The sequence below is a fragment of the Dioscorea cayenensis genome, chromosome 9, assembly GCF_009730915.1.
Source record: "Dioscorea cayenensis subsp. rotundata cultivar TDr96_F1 chromosome 9, TDr96_F1_v2_PseudoChromosome.rev07_lg8_w22 25.fasta, whole genome shotgun sequence".
Lineage (NCBI taxonomy): Eukaryota > Viridiplantae > Streptophyta > Magnoliopsida > Dioscoreales > Dioscoreaceae > Dioscorea > Dioscorea cayenensis.
The window spans coordinates 20,311,160-20,317,242 of record NC_052479.1 but is presented as its reverse complement, the minus strand read 5'-3'; the positions used below and the strand labels follow the sequence as shown (position 1 = coordinate 20,317,242).

General features: G+C 43.7%; 1 non-coding gene across 1 annotated transcript; it reads right to left on the bottom strand.

Moving 5' to 3' along the window:
* Nucleotides 1–4,597: 4,597 nt before the first annotated feature.
* Nucleotides 4,598–4,703, bottom strand: LOC120269776. Its single transcript, XR_005539411.1, has one exon. It is a non-coding gene; the product is annotated as a small nucleolar RNA R71 (small nucleolar RNA).
* Nucleotides 4,704–6,083: the final 1,380 nt, after the last annotated feature.

Sequence of the window (6,083 nt, the reverse complement as noted above, 5' to 3'; positions counted from 1 at the left end):
GTGAAAAATGGCAGTGCTACAGTAAACCCGAAAACAATTTTGCAAGAACCTTGTTTGTAAATGGATCACAAAAAATTTATGATCACATAGTTTCATTCCACACATGTTCCATCATCCAAAGAGAACAAACCCCCACAGAATCAGCCCAAAAAGAACATCAAAAGCTCAAGGTTTGAGAGATGATAGACATACCTTAACCATAGAGTAAATGGGATGATTCCAAAGCGTAAAATGTCCAAGAGAGTGTTTAAACCTTGAAATTCCTTCACAAAATAAGATTAGAGGAGGAGGAGAATGATCTAGAGCAAAAGAAATGAGTGGATTTGGTGGAGAAATGAGAAAGTTATGAGAGAAAGAAGATGACTGTGTGAGTGAGAAGAAAGAAGATGAGTGAGGGGCTGATTTAAACCCTCACTCGGGTGTCCTTGCGGGTGCCCTTGCGGCCACAAGGGCAACCGCAAGGGCCCCCGGGATAGCTCATGGATTCCTTTGCGGGTGCAAGGGCACCCGTGAGAGCTCTCTGGATGACTCATGGCCCCGCTCACGGTCATAAAGCGGGTGATTTCCAGATTTACATCAACTTAGCCTCCTCCAAACCTAAAAAACACAATGAAAACAAAGGCAAATTAAGCACATAAACACTCAAAAATTTATTTTCATGGAGTCTAATCATCAAATCACTCAAGGCATTCTCAACGACATGGATTAAAAACATAAGAAAGACGATGAACAAGGCTACCAAACATGCACAAAAACTAAAGAACACAAACCACAAACACTCAAATAATACGAAAGGAAAAGTTAAAGAGTTCAAAAGCTTGGGTTGCCTCCCAAGAAGCGCTTCTTTAACGTCGTTAGCTTGACGTGTTTTACTCATGATCATGGTGGGACATATGGTGGAGAATTACCTCCATTCTTTGGCAAAGTGTTGTTACTCGAAAAGTTCATTGAGAGACATGAAAAAATTTGGAACTTGCCTTGGCTCTCGAAGTATAAGCGGTCTACCTCGTTGGGTGGCATTGTGGAGACAAACACACTTCTTTTAAATCTTTTATTTGCTTTTTCCAGTCCATGAGGTGGTGGGCTAACCTCCATTTGGGCTACTTTGTGAGTTGGTGGAGGAGAGGGGACCTTGGCCTCAACCTCATTGATCTCGAACCCCTCCAAGTACTTGTCCAAGGGATTTAGAGCCAAAACCTCCTGCACACAATCAGAGATGATTAATTAGTATTATCAGTAAAGTATAAAGTATCATCATGATCAAGTGTGTTTTTCATTGCTTCGGGGAGGGTGAAGACTACTTGTTCATCTCCAACTCTCAATGTCATCTCGCATACCTTGACATCAATCAAAGCACTAGAAGTGTTAAGGAATGGGCGACCGAGAATCAAAGGGACTTCAACATCATCGTCCATATCTAAAATCACAAAGTCCACTGGAATGATAAGTTTGTCAACTCGAACTAGAACATCCTCAACCACTCCTTAAGGTCTTCTCACTGAGCGATCTGCAAGCTGAAGGGTCGTCTGCGTGGGCCTCAAATCTTCTAACCCTAACTTCAAGAACAAATTATATGGCATCACATTTATGCTGGCCCCAGAATCGGTGACACACGTCCGAATATGCGTGTAAACCGCAAGTGCACGGGTGTGGAAGTAATAATTACCCCAGTGAGTGGGTAGTCGAATCCACAGAGAACAGGGCTACTAGTACTAACTTCTTCTCTACTTTCTAGCCTAATGATAAATGGAAAGGTGTGGTGATCTAATGTGCGAAGAAATGAATACTGGAGATGAATATGCAAGGGTGAAATGGATAGAGATCTCAATCACCAAAAGTGGGGTATTCGGGCAATGCTCTCCCTAGGATTCAGGTATTAGGTACCGGATAAGCATAGTGTTTCTATAATGAGTAAGTTAAGTCATGGAAATCCAAATATAATAGGATTAGGCCTCCTGATCACCGATACTAGTCACCTACGAGGTCCCGGTGGAGAAATCACTCAATCTAAACACCTCACGGCACATATGACCGAAAAGCTGATAAGTGCTTGTGTGATATGAATGCGAAGCGTTCATTCCTTATGTTGAGCATTACTTTCCTCAGGTTTTTACATTAATATGTGTGTTTTTATGTTATTTTATGCAGGTAGGGTTGTGAGGCTGAGTATATAGGAAATAGGCCAATGTGGATCATAATGCACCTATTTTGGAGGAGATCTTGCTAAGGTTCAAACGCGAAGACATAGGTCAGGTGTGAGATGCTAGAGTGTGTGCCAACCTCCTCGTATTCGAGTGAGCACATTCATTTGGAGGGGCACAAAGGCAGTCACACTCGAGCATTCTGACTTATGCATATAACAACAAGAGATCCACCAACATGTACATCATTGAAGAAGCAAGTGATTCACGACGTAAACGTGTGCCCGTTTGCGTTACCCCAATGAAAGTATGGAATTCGGGAGTATTTCCGGTAGAGTACTGTAGCAGGGTATAACAAACACTGTAGAAAGCACTGTAGCAGCACTGTTTACAGCCGGCGAGAAATCAGAGAAACAGAGAATCCACACGGGCGTGTGGAAATTATCCACGCCCGTGTGGAAATTTCACAGGGGCGTGTGACATCATACACGCCCGTGTAGTCGCCCGATTCTAGCCCTATTTAAAGCCGATTTCAGCCCCGATTTCATTATTCTTTTTCTCCATCTTTTTCCCCAACTTACGAGAGGGCTTTCGGCTAGGGGTTTTCGAGGTGTATTGGCCAAAGGTTTTTGGAGAGGTTCTACGGCTCCGACATCGTGATTCCATTAGGAAGAAGGTTGGTAGGGTAGCTTCGATCGAGGCGTATCCTATACCAGACGAAGGAATCCTTGGACTACGAGTAGAGGACTTTTTAGAAGACCATCGACATGACCATCGAGGGGGTTTCTTTATGGATTTATTGCTTTTACATTCGATTTCTTTGATTGTACTTAGCCCCATGGAGAGCTAAACCCCTAGTGGGTACTTGGGTGATTGTGAACCCTAGGATGTATTCGTTTCATTGAACTTCTTTATTATGCTTTCAATAAATTGATGTTTATTATGAGTTCCAACCTTGAATGCTTGATTGTATGAACATTTCCCCTAGAGTGACACTAGGGTTGAGAGTTCTTGTTGGTAACCTTGTGAGTGAGTGACACACCACGAGCGTTAGACAAAGCTAGGTTGGAGAGGGTTGAGAGGGTGAGTCGAGAGGTACAGGAGCGTCCCCTTTCCCCTCCGACGTGATAGATTCTACCTCCGTTCCTTGAGTTCTTTGCGACCATAATAGAGTGAATGGTCTAAGGGATGAACCTCCGCTGGGGGCCTAGTTGTGCGTGCAATGGAGTGAAGCGTTGAGGGGATCTTAGTATCTAGGGCTTAATTGTGGCTAGGGACCTTCCTCCTGGACCAAAGGGTTAGGGTCTATAATTAGGAAAGCGATTTATCACTTGGAATCCCTAGAGCTCATTGCAACTTTTATTCGAGTGTGAGGTTAAGAGTTTATTTAATCTCTCCTCCGGGACATGAATAGAGTTAGGCATAGTTGACCTTAGATTTGGGATTATGTATGTAAAGATTTCCACGACTCACCATTGAATGGATTAGGAAGCATAATAGAGAGTTCTTGCACTTGAAACGATTTTCCTAGGTGAAGCATAATTAGAGTACCCCATCTTTATCGATTGCCTTACCTCCTCCTTACTTTTGCTCTCTTACTTGTTGCTTTTAATTGTTGAGAATTGAATCATTATCACACTTATCATTGTTGATACTCCACATAGCTAAGAATCGAATTAAGTGTCTTTACTCCCTACTCCCTGTGGATTCGACGCCGCTCATCTGGGATTATTACTTCGACAAACCCGTGCACTTGCGGGATATAAGCAAGGGGATCTTGTCAAGTTTTTGGCGCCGTTGCCGGGGTCCTAGGCGTTTAGAGATACTTTGCACTTTGTTTTCTTAACTATTTCACTACACATTCTATTTCATATCTTCTTATTCTATCATCATTCTGATTTTCTTTTTCTTTACTTTTGGTGCAGCTCCAGGTTATGACCCGAGGAAATCCATCAATATTGATTGAAGGAGACCCTGAGCTTGAACGTACACTTCGAAGGAAAGGGAAAGAACCTGTACAAAAATAGCCTAATCCAGCTGATTTGGAAGTAGAAGGATCTAACAAGATTGGAGAACAAGATGAGCAACAACGGACACTGTCCGATTATGCCAGACCTTCAGTGTTGTGGACACAATCGAGTATTGTGCGTCCCCCAATCATAGCTCAGAATTTCGAGCTAAAGCCGGCATTCATCCATATGCTGCAGCAGTCCGCACAATTCAATGGTTTGGGCGATGAGGATCCAAACAGTCACATAGAGAGCTTCCTCGAGGTATGTGACATGCTGAAGATAAATGGTGTGACGGATGATGCCATCAAATTGAGAGCCTTCCCATTTTCGTTAAAGGGGAAAGCAAAACAGTGGCTACACTCATTACCTAGGGCATCAATCACTACATGGGAGGAGATGGTAGAAGCTTTCTAGCCCGTTATTTCTCTCCCGGAAAATCAGCAAAGCTTAGGAATGAGATCTCATCCTTTATGCAGTTAGAATTTGAGTCTCTATTTGAGACATGGGAAAGGTTCAAGAAACTCCTGTGCAAGTATCCACAACACTTATTCCCGGAGTGGATGATTGTTCAAACCTTCTACAATGGTTTGAACCTGAGTACAAGGCAACTTTTGGATGCGGCGGCAGGAGGTACCTTAGTAGCAAGACCCCCGACGAGGCTCATCAATTGATTGAGGAAATGGGGTTAAATAGCTACAAGTGGAAGGCTAGGGAAAAGAAAAAGGTGGCCGGTCTCCATGAAATTGATGCGGTAACTTCATTGGCGGCCCAAGTGGAGAGTTTGAGTAAGAAGCTAGATCTTATAGCTTCGAATAGAGTCCGTGACAAATTGTACCGGTTGTGGTGAAGGACATGCTCCTTCCGATTGCCCAATCGTCATAGGTGATGTTTCTCCAGTTGAGAATGTTGTCTTTGTAGGTAATGGAATGAGACCTCAAGGGAATCCATACAGAAACACCTATAATTCAGGTAAGAAGAATCATCCCAACTTTTCATGGAGTAATCAAGGACCACAGAAGACCATGGGGCCATCGGGGTTCCAACAACAACAACAAGGCCCCCAAGTGGAAAACAGAATTCAGGCTTGGAAACCCGAATGACGGATTTGGAGAAGCACTTGGCTAGATTTGTTCAATCGGCAAACACAAGGTTTGAATCAGTCGAGGCTACACTTCGCAATCACACCGCCTCCTTGCACAACATTGAAAATCAAGTGGGTCAAATTGCGAAATCTCTATCCGAAAGGCCACATGGAAGTTTACCAAGCAACACGGAAACCAAACCGAGAGAACATGTCAAGGCGATCGCTTTGAGAAGCGGTCGTGAGGTTGAAGGGCGGCTTCCGAGTGAGAAGCCGAAAGAACACGCACCCGAGGTCGTAGAGGTTGAGAAGGGAGCAAACAAAGAGAAAGAGGTGACACCCCCACCTTTCAAGACAAGAATCCCTTATCCCTCTAGATTAAAGAATGACCAAGGGGATGAACAGTATAAGAAGTTCCTGAGTTTGTTCAAGCAACTCCACATCAACATTCCTTTTGTTGAGGCTTTAGCTCAAATGCCTAAGTATGCAAAGTTCCTGAAAGACCTATTGACCAACAAGAGGAAATTGGAGGAGAGTGCATCAGTGGTGCTTGATGCTTCATGCTCGGCGGTGTTGCAAAAGAACATGCTGAACAAGAAGAAAGACCCGGGAAGCTTCATTATTCCATGTAACATCAACAACTTAGATGAGGAAATGGCATTGGCGGATTCAGGGGCAAGTATCAACGTCATGCCATATACTTTCTTCCAAAAGCTAGGCTTGGGTGAGCCTAGGCCTACTCGGATGACTTTACAATTGGCGGACCGAATGGTACGACATCCGAGAGGCATCATTGAAGACGTACTTGTCAAGGTGGACAAGTATATTTTTCCGGTTAACTTTGTAGTG